General features: G+C 43.7%; 1 protein-coding gene and 1 long non-coding RNA gene across 2 annotated transcripts in view; both read left to right on the top strand.

Annotated features, from left to right (window-relative positions):
* Window positions 1-19,188, top strand: part of Tmem132d (transmembrane protein 132D) — a 681,893-nt gene that overhangs the window by 508,267 nt on the left and 154,438 nt on the right. The window lies entirely within an intron of this gene.
* Window positions 1-19,188, top strand: part of LOC147005359 (uncharacterized) — a 38,949-nt gene that overhangs the window by 5,852 nt on the left and 13,909 nt on the right. The gene's annotated exons all lie outside the window — the stretch shown is intronic.

The raw sequence follows: 19,188 nt of genomic DNA, 5'->3' as shown, positions 1-19,188 counted from the left end.
TGGTCTGGCTTTGGCTCTCTTTCTTTAGAGGGCCTCTGGTTGCCGCAGTACCAGGATGGTGGGAAGGGACCAGTGGGATTTTTCCAGTCTCCCTCTGAAGGCCACATTCATGCTGGATTGTGGAAACTGCCACAGATCCCATGTTCTCTATCATCGCAGCAGGAAGGAAAATTTAATTCACACCTACGGATGAGAGTCAGTTTATTTTGCTAAGTCATCAGGAGGCAATGAAAAGGGCAGGACCATATGCGTGTGGAAGCTAATTAAACATTCTTACAGCCAGACCTCCTGAATCTCACCTAACAAGGTGGGCATGCCCTGGTCGTATTACCTGCAGTTCTCCTCCCTGCCACAGATGGCGGTGTGCGCTCACCTTAAACAGCTCTGGTTTCACCTCCCCAAACCTCTTGGCTCCTTCAAGGCCTCTCTTCTAGCTCACAATCTCTTTGTCTTCCCTGTTCCTCATAGCAAACCTTCCGGTCTCCTTCCTGTACGTTTAATGACTAGTCTGCCCTTCCCTGACTTCCCAGCCTCTGTTCAAATCACACTTAAGGTTTTATTTCGCTGTTTCTCTGTGGTCTAGTTATCACCCCCAGACCAGCTCAGACTAGCTCTGGGAAAGCTTCCCTACTCCCAGGCCCACCACCAGGATACCCCAACCTGGAGGGAACTCTAGGGACCCCAGAAGCTGGAGGAAACCCTGAGTCATATGGTACCTGGGGGGTCCAAGAAATTCACAGCCATTTTCTTCAGAGAGTCCAGCATCTACTTCACAGTCCCCATGCTGCTTTCAGAGGAATGGGCACTGTCTCCCATCTTTTCCAGAGGAATGTCTCCACTTTTCCAGAGGAGACATCCATCACTCAAGACAGAGCATAAGAACCAACCCCAGAAGTGGTTCTATCCCAGGTCTAATGTGGTGACCTGATGAGTTTCCTGGGGCTGCTCTTAGGAGCCTGGGGGCCTACCAGTAAGCCCAACTTGCAGGCAGCTCCACCAGAGACAGCCTCCTGCCTCCAGTGATTGTTCATAGCTTATATTCCTAGGCTTGTGAATGTTCTGAGTAGCCTCCTCCCCCACCCTCTGTGTGTGTGTGTGTACATTCTTTGCATGGATGTTGGTGCATGTGGGAGCATGCTTGTGTACATATGGGCTTGTGCATATGGAAGTCTAAGGCCAGTGATCAGAAGTCAGGAAACATTCCTGATGTCTCTCCCATGGTATTCACAGAGACAGTGCCTCTCTGTCGAAAGCAGACCTCACCAATGTGACAATCTTTCTAGCCAGCTTGCTTTGGGACACACACATCACCACCCCTTTTTGCATGGCTGGAATTAAAGTTGTCACCATGCTTATCCAGCGAGTGCTTTAACCACGGAGCCATTGTTTCAGGGGGGACTGTTGCAGTTCAGAAGAAATCACAGCACAACAGGCTTGCTTTGAACATTGGCCCATCCAAGTTGGGGGCTGAGAGATGAGGGGTCTTAGTGGCAGCTTTGTGGTTCAGAGTGAGACACTGAGGCATCCAGGACAGGCCAGAGAGGACTGTAGTCTTAGAGATCATCAAAAGGAAGAGCACAATAAAAAGACTCATCTTTAGATAGAATAGACTAGATTAGACTATAGTCTAGTAGACACTAAGCTGGTATTAACTGATAACATGGCTTCTCCAAGGGGTGGTTAAGGGGAAAGTTTGTATTCTAGATATGAGGGAGAGAGAACAGCCTGGGGCATCTGGAGGAGTCCAGGTCAGGGAAAGTGGTAGACCAAACATGGCCAGCAGACGGGATCTGACCAGGAAATGAGCAGGAGCAGAAGAGAGAGAGAGGAGGGCTGGGTAGAGAGCAAAAGATGAAGACAGAGTGAGGGACAGAGAGGGAAGACCAAGAGAACATAGCTGAAATAGCAGGGTTCTATGGAGAAAGGAGTAGCAGGGAAGACGGGGCTCACAAGCTGGAGACATTGAGGGTAAAGGAAGGCCAGGATGCCAGCATGGATTCTGAAATATGTAACTGGTATGCGCCATTCTGCATGATCATGAGGTCACTACTCACTAATTGATTCCACAGATCACCATTTGTCTCTACTGCCAGTGAGAAGGGACATGGCCCCTTTGCTAGAGGGGAACTGGCATCCCAAGTTCCTAAGGAACACTGGCTTTTGTCTAACCACCAGCCTTTGGGGAAACAGAGTTTCCTTTGGACCTGGCACATACCTCATTGTGAGGCAGTTTGATGACAGAGAGAGGCACCATAATCATGTTTAACCTATCAGCTGCCTTTGGAACTGAATCCTAGGAGGATGAGACTTGATTCCTTGATCTCGTTCTCTAACAATGAACACATGTCCATTGTAGATAGCACATAGCTGGTGAGTTCTTGTTCTCCATCAGCTAAAGAATAGGAAGATGGGAAAACAGGACCGTGCAAGGTCCAGGTATCTAATGGCAAATGTTACAGGCTCCCTGGTAGATAAGGGGCCCCTAAATCTGGGAAAACCATGACATACTACGAGGTTTGCATCTGTTTTCATCTGGCTTTAGAGTATCCCACCAGGTGATTCCCTCTTCCTGGTGATTTAAAGGTATGCCACCCTTCTATAGCAGGGATTGGGTCTCTGCCTCTGTTCACATTAATGAAAATGCATGAACTGTTTCCTGTCTGGAGTAAGGGTGGGCACCCCAACCTCTTCTGCTCTCTGTGGTGTGACAGGTGCAAAGAGATCCACTGCGTGTGAGGAGACCTGGGGCGACCTTTCAGAGAATTTACTGCTGATAACAAAGAGCACAAGGCAATGCTGCCTATTGCTAGGGGGCAAAAAGCCATTAAAACCTCAAGCTGGGGGTTTTATGTTCCCCCCTCTCCCACTCTAGAGGCCTATGGCCTCATTAGTACCAACCCAAATCAGCTATGTAAGATTTTCAAATAAAACAGAGCAAACCCCGCAGGCATGCATCTCCGCCATCCGCACTGACTAGCAGAGAGTTTACAGTCAGACAGCACGAAAGGTTTTAACTTGACACCTGCGTCTGTCTGGTTTCTCTCTGCTTCAGCCTAATGGCGTGTCAGTAGTATTCAAGGCTGTGAAAAACAATTTTTTTTTTTGCATTGACCACATAAATCCATCTGCACTGTACTTTGTGTGCAATTTAAGGAAAAAATGTTAAGAGTTATGAATTTTATTCAATTCCTACCTTAAGCACTGACTCTGCAATCAAATCTACAGAGAAATGAAACTTTATTAGGATAATGAGTAGCAAATGGGGACTTACCAAATTAGGGAGGTTTATATTGAAAATGTGTTTCTTTTTTTTCTCCCCCTGGGTTTACAAAGCGTTTAGTAGAGGTCAATGATTTAATACACTGCCTGCTTTTATCATGAATTTTAATTATACAAATTACTGCTGACTATATTACCATGCTTAACATAATACGGAAGGGGCTTTATGCCGTCTCTTCAGTCCGCACCTTGACAGAAATGGCATCATTTGGTGTTGAACACACTCTTCCATATTCTCTTGTCCTTTAATGTGCCCATCCCCACAAAACACCTGTTTCATGCCTTGCGACCCGTAATCTCAGCTCTGGGGAGGGGGAGACAGGTGGATCCCTGGGGCTTGCAGGGAAACATCCTAGCCGAAGCAGTGAGCTCTGACTTCAGTGAGGAAGCCTTTCTCAAAATATGATGTGAGAGCCAGAGAGACTGCTCCGCGATGAAAAGGGTCTGCCACCAAGCCTGATGGCCCAGGTTCAATCCCTGGGACTCACACAGTGGAAGGAGAGAAACAATTCGTGACAATTGTCCTCTGACATCCATGTACACACAAAACCTATATCGAATGTTATGATTCTTATTTCAAGGAAGATGGATTCGTCCTGTGGCTTTTTATTTTGCAATGTGCTTTCTTTGTGTGTGTGTGTGTGTGTGTGTGTGTGTGTGTGTGTGTGTGTGTGTTGGTTTTGTAGTTCCTAACCCAATCAGGTCTGGATTCATGGAGCCAGCTTCTTGCTGGCAGCTGTCCTGAGGTATGCTCATTAGAATAGGCCAGTGGCGTGGCCTTTCAGATCTTAGATTCTCACCCCTCTGACCTTTACACCAGGCTGGTGGTGACCCCAGGCTCAGGTTTTCCTGTCTCTTGGCGCCCTTGCCTCAACACCTGGTTTCCAAGACCAAGCAAGAAGGGAGACACGGAAGGGGAAAGACACAGAGACACTGTTGCTTGCTCCGTCTTCATTCTGAAGAAGCTGAGGCTTAAATGTACATCATGAGGGCTGGAAAGATGCTTCAGTGGGTAAGAGCCCTGGCTGCTCTCACAGAGGATGGAGTTTGATTCTCAGCACCCATATGGTGGCTCACAAACTTTTTCCACTCCAGTTCCAAGGGATCACTCACTATCTTCTGGCCACTATGGGCACTGCAGGCAGGTGCTGCAAAGACATACTTGCCAGTGAAACATCTATATGTATAAAATAAAAATAAAGAAATCTTCTTAATATGTATGTACCTTACAAAAATAGTAGTAGGACTTCCATAATCTCTTTCTACATTTTCCTAAACATTAAGGTTATAATAATATTTTATGTTATGTTATGTTATGTTATTGCTAATGTAATTAATTGATATAACCATACACACTGATGCACAGGAAATACATACAAGTGATATGAAACTTTGCTTGTATATGTATTTATTTGAACCCCAACATGCCTCACTAACAACCCTTTGTGGTATGAAAGATACAGTTCAGGGTTATCCGTTGTCCCTAATAGCCCCATTTTTCCTTGTGATCTCTGTTTTTCAAGGACATTTTTCAATTTTTTTGAGGGTTTTTTTGGGGAGGGGTTGGTTGGTTGGTTTCTTTTCTCCTTCTTCAATCCTCCTGTTAAATACACACTCACACACACACACACACACACACACACACACACACACACATATATATATATATATATATATATATATTCTTTATTTACATTTCAAATGTTTTCCCCTTTCCAGGTCTCCTCTACAACTCCCCCATCCCATCCACCCTCCCCCTGCCTCTATGAGGGTACAACCACACCCACTCACCCACTCCTGACTTCCTGCCCTGGCATTCCCCTACATTGGAGCATCGAACACCCTCAGGCCCAAGAGCCTCTTCTCTCACTGATGCCAACAAGGCCATCCTCTGCCACATATGCTGTCTGAGGCATGGGTCCCTCCATGTGTACTCTTTGGTTGGTGGTTCAGTCCACAGGAGCTCTGGGGGTCTGGCCAGTTGACACTGTTGCTCCCTCCATGGGGCTGCAAATCTCCTCAACTCCTTTAGTCTTTTCTCTAACTCCTCCATTGGGGACCCCATGCTCACTCCAATGGTTGGTTGAGAGCATCCACCTCTGTATTTGTCAGACTCTGGCAGAGCCTCTCAGGAAACAGCCATATCAGGCTCCTGTCAGCCAGCACTTCGTAGCATCCACAATAGTGTCCAGGTTTAGCAACTGTATATGGAATGGATCCCCAGTGGGGAAATCTTTGGATGGCTTTTCCTTCAGTCTCTCTCCACACTTTGTCTCCATATTTCCTCCCGTAAGTATTTTGTTCACCCTTATAAGAAGCTCTGAAGCATCCATACTTTGGACTTCCTTCTTCTTGAGCTTCATATGGTCTGTGAATTGTATCTTAGGCTAATATCCACTTATCAGTGAGTGCATATGGTGTGTGTTCTTTTGTGACTGGGTTACCTCACGCAGGATGATATTTTCAAGTTCCATCTATTTGCCTGCAATTTTCATGAAATAATTGTTTTTAATAGTTGAGTAGTACTCCATTGTGTAAATGTACCACATTTTCTGTATCCATTCCTCTGTTGAGGGACATCTGGGTTGTTTCCAGCTTCTGGCTATTATAAATATTGCTGCTATGAACATAGTGGAGCATGTGTCCTTATTACATGTTGGAGCATCTTTGGGGTATCTGCCCAGGAGTGGTATAGCTGGGTTATCAGGTAGTACTATGTTCAATTTTCTGAGGAACTGCCAGACTGACTTCCAGAGTGGTTGTACCAGCTTGCAATCCTACCAGCAATGGAGGAATGTTCCTCTTTCTCCACATTTTCCCCAGCATCTGCTGGCATGTGAGTTTTTGATCTTAGCCATTCTGACTGGTATAAAGTAGAATCTCAGTTTTGATTTGCATTTCCCTGATGACTAAGGATGCTGAACATTTCTTTAGGAGCTTCTCAGCCATTTGGTGCTCCTCAGTTGAGAATTCACTGTTTAGCTCTGTTCCCTGTTTTTTAATAGGGTTATTTGGTCCTCTGGAGTCTAACTTCTTGAGTTCTTTGTCTATATTGAATATTAGTCCTCTATTGGGTGTGGGATTGGTAAAGATCTTTTCCCAATCTGTTGGTTTTGTTCAATTGACAGTGTCCTTTGCTTTACAGAAACTTTGCAATTTTATGAGGTCCTATTTGTCGATTCCTGATCTTAGAGAATAAGCCATTGGGGTTCTGTTCAGGAAAATTTCCCCTGTGCCCATGTGTTTGAGACTTTTCCCCTAATTTATTTTCTATTAGATTCAGTGTATCTGGTCTTATGTGGAGGTCCTTGATCCACTTGGACTTGAGATTTGTACAGGGAGATAAGAATGAATCAATTTGCATTTTTCTACATGTTGACTGCCTGTTGAACCAGCACCATTTGCTGAAAATGCTGTCTTTTTTTTCCACCAGTTGGTTTTAACTCCTTTGTCAAGTGACCATAGGTGTGTGGGGTCATTTCTGGGTCTTCAATTCTTTTCCATTGATCTACCTGTCTGTACTGTACCAATACCATGCAGGGTTTTTGTTGTTGTTGTTGTTTTATCACTATTGCTCTGTAGTACAGCTTGAGGTCAGGGATAGTGATTCCCCCAGAAGTTATTTTACTATTGAAAAAAGTTTTTGATATCCTGGGTTTTTGTTATTCCATATGAATTTGAGAATTGCTCTTTCTAACTCTATGAAGAATTGAGTAGGAATTTTGATGGGGATTGCATTGAGTCTGTAGATTGCTTTCAGCAAGATGGCCATTTGTTCTATATTAATCTTGCCAATCCTCAAACATGGGAGATCATTCCATCTTTTGAGGTCTTCTTCGATTTCTTTCTTCAGAGACTTCAAGTTCTTGTCATACAGATCTTTCACTTGTTTAGTTAGAGTCACACAAAGATATTTTATATTTTTTTGTGACTATCGTGAAGGGTGTCATTTCCCTAATTTCTTTCTCATCCCATTTATCTTTTGAGTATAGGAAGGCTCCTGATTTGTTTTGAGTTTTATATCCAGCTACTTTGCTGAAGTTGTTTATCAGCTGTAGGATTTCTCTGGTGGAATTCTTGGGGTCGCTTAAGTATATTAACGTATCATCTACAAATAGTGATTATTTGACTTCTTCCTTTCCAATTTGTATCCCTTTGTTCTACCTAGAACTTCAAGTACTATATTGAATAGATGGGGGGAGAGTGGGCAGCCTTGTCTACTCCCTGATTTTAATGGTATTGCTTCAAGTTTCTCTCCATTTAGTTTGATGTTGGCTACTAGTTTTCTGTATATTGCTTTTACTATGTTTAGGTATTGGCCTTGAATTCCTGATCTTTCCAAGACTTTTAACATGAGGGGACGTTGAATTTTGTCAAATGCTTTTTCAGCATCTAATGAGATGATCATGTGGTGAATGATCATTTTGATGTGATCCTGGATTCAGTTTTTGAGAATTTTATTGAGTATTTTTGCATCTATATTCATAAGGGAAATGGGTCTGAAGTTCTCTTTCTTTGTTGAGCCTTTGTGTGGTTTCAGTATCAATATAACTGTGGCATCATAGGATAAATTGGGTAGTGTTCCCTCTGCTTCTATTTTGTGGAGTAGTTTGAAGGGTATTGGAATTAGGTCTTCTTTGAAGGTCTGCTAAAATTCTGCACTAAATCCTTGTAGTCCAGGGCCTTTTTGGTTGGGAGACTTTTAATGACTGCTTCTATTTCTTTAGGGGTTGTGGTATTGTTTAGATGGTTTATCTAATCCTGATTTAACTTTGGTATTTGGTATCTGTCTAGAAAATTGTTCATTTCATCCAGCTTTTCCAGTTTTGTTGAGTATAGGCTTTTGTAGTAGGACCTGATGATTTTTTTTTTAATCTCCCCAGTTTCTGTTGTTATATTTCCCTTTCATTTCTAATTTTGTTAATTTGGATACTGTCTCTGTGCCCTCTGGTTAGTCTGGCTAAGGATTTATCTATCTTGTTGATTTTCTCAATGAACCAGCTCCTGTTTTTGTTGATTGTTTGTATTGTTCTTTTTGTTTCTACCTGGTTGATTTCAGCCCTGAGTTTGATTATTTCCTACCATCGACTCTTTTTGGTTGTATTTGCTTCTTTTTGTTCTAGAGCTTTCAGGTGTGCTGTTAAGCTGCTGGTGTATGTGTGCTCTCTTCGGTTTCTTTTTGGAGGCACTCAGAGCTATGAGTTTTCCTCGTAGCACTGCTTTCATTGTGTCCCATAAGTTTGGATATGTTGTACCTTCATTTTCATTAAATTCTAAAAAGTCTTTAATTTCATTCTTGACCAAGTTAACATTGAGTAGGGTGTTGTTTAGCGTCCATGTATATGTGGGCTTTCTCTTGTTTTTGTTGTTATTGAAAGACCAGCCTTAGTCTGTGGTGATCTCATAGGATGCATGAGATTCAATCTTCTTGTATTCTGTTGGTGATTCTTGCATCTATGACTCCTGATCTCTTTCCTAGGTTTTCTATCTCCAGGGTTGTCTCCCTTTATGATTTCTTCATTATTTCTGTTTCCATTTTTAGACCCAGAATGGTTTTGTTCAATGTCTTCACTTGTTTGGTTGTATTTTCCTGTAATTCTTTAAGAGATTTCTGTGTTTCCTCTTTAAGGGCTTCTACCCATTTACCTGTGTTCTCCTGTATTTCTTTAAGGGAGTTAGTTATGTCCTTCTTAAAATCCTCTATCATCATTATTAGATGTGATTTTTAAATCAGAGTCTTGCTTTTCTGGTGTGTTGGGGTATCCAAGGCTCTCTGTGGTGCAAGAAATGGGTTCTGATGATGCCAAGTAGCCTTGGTTTCTGTTGCTTGTGTTCTTGCCCTTGCATCTTGCCATTTGGTTATCTGTGGTGTTAGCTGGTCTTGCTGTCTCTGACTGTGGCTTGTCCCTCCTGCAAGCCTGTATGTCAGTACTCCTGGGAGACTAGCTCTCTCTGGGAGGAATTTGTGTATGGAGAGCTGTGGCACAGGTTCTCTGGGGCATAGATGGAAACTGGAAGGATCCTGTCCCCAACTGTTCCTTGGTTCCTGTGTCCTGAGGACTCCAGGCAGGTCCCTCTGAGCAGAATTGATAGCCTTACCTGTGCTCACAGGTGTGCCTGCACTCCTGTGAGACCAGCTCTCTCCTGGCAGTATTTGGGTATGGAGAGCTGTGGCACAGGATCAGCTCCGGGTGTAGACAGATACTGGAAACGAGCTAATTTTTATTGTTTTTAAATTTTGTATCTATGGGAGTTTGTGTGTACATGAGTGCAGTACACATCGAGGCCAGAAAGGAGCACCAGATTTCACTGGAGATTGTGAGGCACCATGTAGGTGTTGGGAACCAAAACCGGATAGGCTGTAAGATCAGCAACAATCCTTAGTCACTGAGCTCTCTTGTGTACCCTGGTTTGGTTTGTTTGTTTGTTTGTTTCCTAAATGAGTACCACCCAGTTTTGTAGATGGCCCCTCATTTTAGCTTTGGTTAAATATACATTGCTTTTCATTGTTTCCTTTCCTCGAGATAAGAACTAAGCACATGGCCTCTACACTCAACCACTTCCCTGTGTGTCCTGCATTGCTGTAACTATAAGCTCCATGTGACACGTGTTCCTAAGATTTACTCACCTTGAATGACTAAAATTTGTATATATCCAAATGCTCCTAATTTCCCTCTATGGGGGCCTGGCAGCTAGCAGCCGATTGGCTGGTACCTGTGTGTTTTAGACACTTCCTCTAAGAGCACTCCGACAGTATTTGCTCTCCCATGATTGGCTCATTTCATACACCCCAAGGCTCCAAGCGTCATTGAGTTCCCACATGCAGCAGGATTTCCTTCCCCATGCCTAGATGCCCCACCCTTGGTTTATACATTCGCCCAGTGGTGGGGTTCCATGATGTTTCAGATCTTGGCTCCCATGACCAGTCTGAAGGGAACATGGGGAAGTTAACCATTTTTCCCCAGGTGTCGATTTCAATGATCTTGAATCAATTCCCAAGAGTTCTAGTTTTAATTTTTGAGGCATTCCCAAACTGTTTGGAGTAGCGGCTGCACACAGTTTGAAAAAATCGCAGCTGACTTCTATACACCACGACAACAATGGCTTGTTTTCGCCTGTCCTTCTGACCCATTCCCATCCTTACTTCTGGTTCCCTTCCCATTTCTTCCACTCTTTCCTGCCCCTTTCCACTCCCTCCTTCCCTTTCTTTCTTCTTTCTTCCCTTCCCCTCCTCTCCCTTCATTTACCTTCCTACCTCTCCCTGCTTTCACCTCTTCACTTCATAACTTACCCATCTTAACTGAAGCGAGTTAGCTTCTCACCACAGCATTGATTTTTATTTCCTGACCAGCAGTGATGAGTATCATTCCATGTATCTGTTGGCTGCTTAGATGTCTTTTGTAGGCAGAATGTCTATTTAAATCTTCAGGAGATTTTTTTAAAATTGGAAATTAGTGAGTTTCTATTTCTTGTCTGTTTTGACTATTGAACATTAGCAGTCCTGCATATATTTCATGAATTAATTTCATGTCAGTCCATAATTAGCAAATATCACTCACCGCTCACTCTCCCACACACACACACCTTTTATGGGCTACCCCAGTCACTCTATTGATATGACTCTCTGCTGGGCAGGAGCTCTTTGGTTTGATGTAATCCCCTCGTCTGCATTTTGCTACTGTTGGCTGGAGTTTTGGGGTCATATCCATGAAATCACCGTCTAGACCACTGTCATGGAGATTTCTCCTTTGTGTTCTTCTGGGAATTACAGGGCTTCCAGTATTAGGTTAAGTCTTTAATCTATTTTGGGTTGATTTTTGTGTAAAGTATAAGAGCCCCAGTTCATTCTTCCTCGGGTATGTTTCCATGTTTTTCAAAGTCATCTGGGACCACAGAGGGCTGTGAGTAGTCAGACCTATTTGAGAAAGAACAAAGCTCCTTTCCTGGTTATACGATTTGTCTGAAAGTGACACGAATTCACACAGGCCTGGCATAAAAGCTGACATACCAACAGAGAGCCTTGAGAGAAACTCCCACTTGTACACTGAACTTATCTTCCAGAAGGGTGCCCAAAACACACACCAAGCAGAGGAATCTTAGGAAGCCCAGGCAGAATGTGGGTCCCCTGTCAGCTCTGCTGGTGTTTTTAGGTGTGCCACAAAAGGAATTAGCACTAACACATCCTGGCATCAATGATAAAAGCTTGTCATAAATGACCACCTTTCTCTACTGGGAGACTCCTGCATCCCCAGTATCTTAAAGCTGCGCTCCTCTGGCTAGCCTCAGTCACCCCAGAGAGTGTAGCATCTCCTCCTAGCTCTCATCTAGAAGCCATCATTACAGAGTTTGCCTACAGTGACTGTCTCTGACACTCCTCCTGCGCTCATTGATTCCAGTTGGCTGTTATATTCAATTATATCTTCACACTAGCTATGAATTCTCAGGGTTTTTTTTTAATGCTACAGATTAGAACTTATTGTTATCATTATTTCTTTATTCAAATTTCCGAGATAGATAGATAGATAGATAGATAGATAGATAGATAGATAGATAGATAGATATTGATAGGTTTGTTCAGTTTTGTTTCAAGACTGAGATAGATTTTGTAGCCCAAGCTGGCTTGCTCATGTTGTCCTGACACTCAAGGTAATCCTCCTGCCTAAGTCGCTAGAGTTCTGAGATTATAGCACCAGCCACCAAGCCTGTTTGCTTTGCCTGATTGTAGCATTTCAAGTTGATTACTGTGTTCCAGTACATCTATTATTTGTTTGCCTCTTTATCAGTTTATTGATTTATTGGCTTGGCAGCATCGCAGGTGGTACCCAAGGCTTCACACTTGCTGGGAAAGCACTCAGTCATTCAGCTTAACTCCCAACCCACACCCACACCCACACCAATACCCACACACACACTAAAACCCACACCCACAACAATACCCAGCCTGTATTTTTTTTCCATATCAGTTCCTGGCTTACCAAGAACCCGTCTGGCTCAGGCTGAAGCAACCTGATCCTTCAGGTCCTGTGGCACCTTTCAGTGGGGAATGTTATTTAGATTCTGAGTTCTGCGTGCTCAGGGAGCACACTAGCTCTTATGTGCTTTTCAAAGGATTTGCTTTTATTGTTTTTAATTCTGTGTAGGTGTGTGTCTGCATGTGGGTTTTCACACCTGAGTACAGATGCCCAAAGAGGACAGAAGCGTTGACTCCCCTAGTGCTGGAGTTACAGGCGGTTGTGATACAGTGCTAGGATCCAAATTTGGGTCCTTTGGAAGAGCATCAACTACTCTGACCTGCTGAGTATCTCCCAGGACCCTCTTATCCACTTATAAAAAAAATACTGCAGCAACCCCCACCCCGAATCCTGATGCTCCCAATTGCCTACCTCTGACATGGGATCCCACCATGAGACTAAGGAAGGCTGAGTAACCCCCCCCCCCAAGGGACTCAGGCAGTATAACCAGCACACAGGGATTCCACAGTGGAGTCACTTCTCGTGTATTCAGCCACACAACTTTAAACCTGTCTCTTTGGCCTCATATGTGGCAAACCACCCAACGCTCATTGTCCCAAGACCTGATGAACTATCAGCAGGTCGGGATGGGAGTCAAGGATACCAGTGCACAAAGTGCTTTCCACATCAGCATTTGGACCCAAGTTTGAGCCTCTGCACTTACATAAAAAGCTGGGTGTGTCACTGGGGAGGTGGAGACAGGTGGGCCTCAGTGGCCAACCACTCTAGCTGAATGTATGATCCCCAGGCCAATAAGAGAGCCTATTTCCCAAAGGAAGTTGTGGAGTATGTGAGGCATGCCATCTGACCATCAACAGCCTCATGTAATGGAGCCCTGAGATGTTTTCCATACTGCATTGAGCAATACACATGAAACTCTGACACCCACATGCAGCTTGGGTGCATGCTCTGCCTGAATTGGCTGGCAGCTATTTCTCCTGGATAATGATGGAACACCACTGTGCTGAGCTGGCATGGCTGAAACACAGATCCTAACTTATCTTGTTTCCATTCCGTGTTCTCCTTAACGAAGCTAACACCAGAGAATGAAGTTCTCCCCAGAATGGGGCTCTGAGGAGGTAGGCTGGCACAGCCTCCTCTCTATCAGCTGCTCATTTAAAATAAATCTTTCTCGGTAACAGGAAGAAAATCATGGGCTTCAATAATATGTTTTTATAGCATCTTGCACGAGTCTGTGGAAACGGGAGACTGGGGCAAGTGCCAAATGAACTGGTGTCACTTCAACAAATGTGGCTAAATGAAGAGCTGGGATGGGAGTCTCCTGGCCAATGTGGTTGTGGTAGGGGGATGGAGGGGACACTTTGAAATGAGAAGAAAATCTCAAAAACACAAGAAAATAGAGGTTGGAACTGGAGGGATGGCTCAGTGGTTAAGAGCACTCATTGCTCCTGCAGAGGACCCAAGTTCAATTTGTAACACCCACATCAGGTGGCTCACAACCATCTGTAACTCCAGCTCCAGGAGATCTGGTGCCTTCTTCTGGCTTCTGTGGGCACTGTGCTCATGTGCATATACCTCCCTATCCATATACATAATTAACATTATATAGTCTTTTAAGAAAATGAATGGCCACTTAGGGACAACACTCAAGGTTGATCTCTGCCCTCCTGGTTTCCAGGTGTATGTGTACATATAGGTGCACCCTTTCACAGGAACATACATTCATACATATATACATTCGTATATACATACACACATACACAATAGATAGTGTGTTTGTTGCTTGAATTGTTGAGTTCCTAAATGATTTAATGATTTGTAGTTCCTATGTAGTGGGGACTTTTTGTAAACAGAGCCTCTATGAAGAGGCACCACAAACCCTTTATCCTCTTGTATCCAGAAAGTCCCATGATCTGCCACTAACATCTGTAAATACAGAGGAGACAGCCAGAAGTCTTAACAGACCCTTTGCCTTCACTGCCCTCACAAAGCAGTCATAGTTGAGATTTCTTCTCATCTAGCACCAGTGGGTTTGGGCCCACCTACCCAAGCACATCATATGCCACAATGCTTTGGAGGTCTTCCAAGTACATCTGACACCTCATTAACTCAGATAAGCCAAGAATGTCACTTTCTCTCATTTTCTGATTCTCGTCCCTGATTCCACTTTCACCTGCAACCCACCGACATGTCTCTCTGATGATCCTAAGTCTGAACTCAAACATCCCCCAGGGCTGCATAAATTCTTTCCTTATTGCCAAGTTTTGCACGAGGTTCATAGGTAGGTCACCAACCATTCTGGTTCACAGGCTCTTGCTCGTGGCTGTTGGTTATAAGTTTCCAAGATGAGCCTCTGTACACCCAGGTCCTTGGCATCTACAAACGCCTTTCCTTTTTGGGACATGCGTACATGCGCCCTTCCTACAACAAACTTCACTCTTGACTTCGGGAGATCCTGGCTGTGCCTCAACCCTGCTTCCTGCTGACCTCGGGGTCTTTTGAGCTTTTGACAGTTCAAAGCTTTTGCCTGGAGTAGAACTGGGGAAGTGAGCACTCCCTGTACCGTGTAGTTATTTCCTCTGAATGTAAACATCCCATGATAGGAGGAGATGAGAAGCAACAGGAGCCTCATTGTCTTAGTTAGGGTTTTATTGCTGTGAAGAGACACTATGGCCAAAGCAACTCTTATAAGGACATTTAATTGGGGCTGGTTTACAGGGTCAGAGGTTCAGTTCATTATCATCAAGGTGGGAGCATGGCAGCTGCCCAGCAGAGGTGGGGCTAGAGGAGCTGAGAGTTGTACATCTTTGTCTAAAGGCAGGCAGGAGAATACTGACTCCCAGACAGCTAGAGTGAGGGTATTAAAGCCCCCACACACAATGACACACTTCCTCTAACAAGGCCACACCTCCAAATAGTGCCACTCCCTGGGCCAAGCTTATTCAAACCACCACACTCATGAAACTAACTAGGAACTCAAACAGACTCAAAGAATCAGGAAACACACATAATTTCTAGGGTAGGCAGAAACTCTTTGATGGAGGTGCATATAACATGCCCAGGGAATTCCACTAGTATAGCTTTTGGTCACCCATGCTAGGAGGCAGGGTGAGGAGGTTCCATGATGCAGCAGTCTTTGAGTCACCCATGTCCCCATAAGTAACCCCATTGGCTCATCTACCTAGGTTTCCATGGAATTGTTTCTTTGGCCTGCCGCTGTCCTCTCTATATGGGGTGAATGGAAACAAACTCCCAAGGAAAAGCCAGCAATACTCCTTCAGTCCCCTACTCCAGCTTTACCTGTGGCTGTGTTTACTGTCCCTTGGCATTCTGCTTAAGGTAATCTCCTGCTATGCCTGACTCTCCATAGTCCCCAGTGTTTGACTCAGTTGTCTAACCCTATTCTGTAGGTCCTATAACTCCAACTGTGTCCTAGGCTGGGTTTTGGAGAATAAGTTAGGCTAGGCTTCCTGCATAGATGGGCGATTGAGGGATCACTGTCACAAAACGGCAAAGTGAAAAGGAGAGGGACAGAGCAAGGTGTACCCAGGTTCAGCTGAACCCTCAATACACTGGATGTCATTTCTGAGTTGAACCCCCTAAGGCACTGCCAGTGACTTTCTGAAATCCCTACCTATCAGGCATTGGCAAGGATAGTTTAGGGTCACATAAACATCCTGATGATACCAGGAGAGCCACTTCTACTGGCTAGTGGCAGTTCCTGAGAGATGGGTAATCCACATTCCTATTGTAATTCTTTTCTCTGGAAGACATGGACAAACATTTATTTTCCCCCAGACAGAACACCAACCGTCAGCATTCCTATGTAGACAAGGTTGGGAAGCCAATGAGGTTGTTGGGGTGCAAGCATGGGTCAAAAGCCTATCACTGGTTAAGTCCTACCTCATTATAATGACCTCATGGGAGCTGCTTCATGGAGACTCACCCTCTTCACTTCATATATAATACATATATATATACATATATATATATATATATATATATATATATATATACATGTATATACACAAACTTATTTTTTATCATAGTTGTGGGACCATGCTTATCTCTGTTCTATGATGCGACAGTCTATTATTTACTCTTCTCAATGCTATGACAAAGTGCCTGATATAAGCAAGGAAAGGAAGGTTTTCTGGCTCACAGTTTAAAGGTACAACCCATCATGATGGGGAAGGCATGACCACAGGGAACAAGGTGGCTGGTCACATGGCACCCACAGTCAGGAAGCAGAGAGAGATGGATGCTCAGCTCACTGTCTCCTTTTAATTCAGTCTAGGTCCATGGAATTATGCCATTCACATTGAGTGTAGATCCTCCCACCTCAGTTAACTATATAGAATTTCTATCACAGACATTCCCAGAGGTGGATATTCTAGGTGATTCCTGATCCTGTCAAGTTCACAGTCAATGCTTTTAGCTGTCCAGCAGCCATTGATAAACCTGGGTACCTGAAAGGGAGGCTGGAAATGAAAAAGGATGGGCAGGCAAGAAAAGAATGAAGAAAAGAATGAAGCCAAGACTAAGGTTTCTAATCAAGGCTCAAAGTTTAATTTTTTTTTGGGGTTAATATTTATTTTATTAGGTATTTTCCTCAATTACATTTCCAATGCTATCCAAAAAGTCCCCAATACACTCCCCCTCCCAGTCCCCCACCCACCCACCCCCACCCCTTGGCCCTGGCATTCCCCTGTACTGGGGCATACAAAGTTGGCAAGTCCAATGGGCCTCTCTTTCCAGTAATGGCCGACTAGGCCATCTTTTGATACAAATGCAGCTAGAGTCAAGAGCTCTGGGGTACTGGTTAGTTCATAATAATGATCCACCTATGGGATTTCAGTTCCCTTTAGCTCCTTGGGTACTTTCTCTAGCTCCTCCATTGGGGGCTCTGTGATCCATCCAATAGCTGACTGTGAGCATCCACTTCTGTGTTTGCCAGGCCCCGGCATTGTCTCACAAGAGACAGCTATATCTGGGTCCTTTCAGCAAAATCTTGCTAGTGTATGCAATGGTGTCAGTGTTTGGAAGCTGATTATGGGATGGATCCCTGGATATGGCAGTCTTTAGATGGTCCATCCTTTCTTCACAGCTCCAAACTTTATCTCTGTAACTCTTTCCATGGGTGTTTTCTTCCCAATTCCAAGAAGGGGCACAGTGTCCACACTTTGGTCTTCGTTCTTTTTCAGTTTCAAGCGTTTAACAAATTGTATCTTATATCTTGGGTATCCTAAGTTTTTTGGCTAATATCCACTTATCAGTGAGTACATATTGTGTGAGTTCCTTTGTGAATATGTTACCTCACTCAGAATGATGCCCTCCAGATCCATCCATTTGCCTAGGAATTTCATAAATTCATTCCTTTTAATAGCTGAGTAGTACTCCATTGTGTAAATGTACCACATTTTCTGTATCCATTCCTCTGTCGAGGGGCATCTGGGTTCTTTCCAGCTTCTGGCTATTATAAATAAGGCTGCTATGAACATAGTGGAGCATGTGTCCTTCTTACCGGTTGGAACATCTTCTGGATATATGCTCAGGAGAGGTATTGCTGGATCCTCTGGTAGTATTATGTCCAATTTTCTGAGGAACCGCCAAACTGATTTCCAGAGTGGTTGTACCAGCTTGCAATCCCACCAACAATGAAGGAGTGTTCCTCTTTCTCCACATCCTCGCCAGCATCTGATGTCACCTGAATTTTTGATCTTAGCCATTCTGACTGGTGTGAGGTGGAATCTCAGGGTTGTTTTGATTTGCATTTCCCTGATGATTAAGGATGTTGAACATTTTTTCAGGTGCTTCTCAGCCATTCGGTATTCCTCAGGTGAGAATTCTTTGTTCAGTTCTGAGCCCCATTTTTTAATGGGGTTATTTGATTTTCTGGAGTCCACCTTCTTGAGTTCCTTATATATATTGGATATTAGTCCCCTATCTAATTTAGGATAGGTAAAGATCCTTTCCCAATCTGTTGGTGGTCTTTTTGTCTTATTGACGGTGTCTTTTGCCTTGCAGAAGCTTTGCAACTTTATGAGGTCCCATTTATCGATTCTCAATCTTACAGCGCAAGCCTTTGCTGTTCTATTCAGGAATTTTTCCCCTGTACCCATATCTTCGAGGCTTTTCCCTACTTTCTCCTCTATAAGTTTCAGTGTCTCTGGTTTTATGTGGAGTTCCTTAATCCACTTAGATTTGACCTTGGTACAAGGAGATAGGAATGGATCAATTCGCATTCTTCTACATGATAACCGCCAGTTGTGCCAGCACCATTTGTTGAAAATGCTGTCTTTTTTCCACTGGATGGTTTTTGCTCCCTTGTCAAAGATCAAGTGACCATAGGTATGTGGGTTGATCTCAGGGTCTTCAATTCTATTCCATTGGTCTACTTGTCTGTCGTTATACCAGTACCATGCAGTTTTTATCATAATTGCTCTGTAGTACAGCTTTAGGTCAGGCATGGTGATTCCTCCAGAGGTTCTTTTATCCTTGAGAAGAGTTTTTGCTATCCTAGGTTTTTTGTTGTTCCAGATGAATTTGCAGATTGCCCTTTCCAATTCGTTGAAGAATTGAGTTGGAATTTTGATGGGGATTGCATTGAATCTGTAGATTGCTTTTGGCAAGACAGCCATTTTTACAATGTTGATCCTGCCAATCCATGAGCATGGGAGGTTTTTCCATCTTCTGAGATCTTCTTTAATTTCTTTCTTCAGGGACTTGAAGTTCTTATCATACAGATCTTTCACTTCCTTAGTTAGAGTCACGCCAAGGTATTTTATATTGTTTGTGACTATTGAGAAGGGTGTTGTTTCCCTAATTTCCTTCTCTGCTTGTTTATCCTTTGTGTACAGAAAGGCCATTGACTTGCTTGAGTTAATTTTGTATCCAGCTACTTCACCGAAGCTATTTATCAGGCTTAGGAGTTCTC

This window comes from Mus caroli, unplaced genomic scaffold, assembly GCF_978045245.1.
Source record: "Mus caroli unplaced genomic scaffold, Mus_caroli_1 scaffold_4, whole genome shotgun sequence".
NCBI lineage: Eukaryota > Metazoa > Chordata > Mammalia > Rodentia > Muridae > Mus > Mus caroli.
The sequence above is the reverse complement of the archived record's forward strand: the minus strand, read 5'-3'. Positions and strand labels throughout refer to the sequence as shown.